The sequence below is a fragment of the Penaeus monodon genome, chromosome 33 (assembly GCF_015228065.2).
Source record: "Penaeus monodon isolate SGIC_2016 chromosome 33, NSTDA_Pmon_1, whole genome shotgun sequence".
In the NCBI taxonomy this organism is placed as follows: Eukaryota; Metazoa; Arthropoda; class Malacostraca; order Decapoda; family Penaeidae; genus Penaeus; species Penaeus monodon.
Genome location: NC_051418.1, coordinates 20,615,285 through 20,615,578, shown reverse-complemented (window position 1 = coordinate 20,615,578; position 294 = coordinate 20,615,285).

Genomic DNA, 294 nt, shown 5'->3' with positions numbered 1-294 from the left:
TACTACATACATCCCATGACAGCATTAATATACAAACACTTTCTTAGACTGCATACTGTTTTTTCTTTCTCCCCAGTATAAAAACAACGCGAGGTTTGAGTAGACAAATGAAAACAACAAAACAAACAAAAAACATGACCCCGCATGGCTGAGTCGCGTTGGAATTCGAGTTTCATTTTTTTCCGGGGAGAGGAAATGTGTCTCCATGGAGTGCCCGTAAAAGAAGTGAATTGACTCTGTATGATTTTTATTTTCATTCTTTATACGACATGGTTATATTCTTTACTGTTCTGT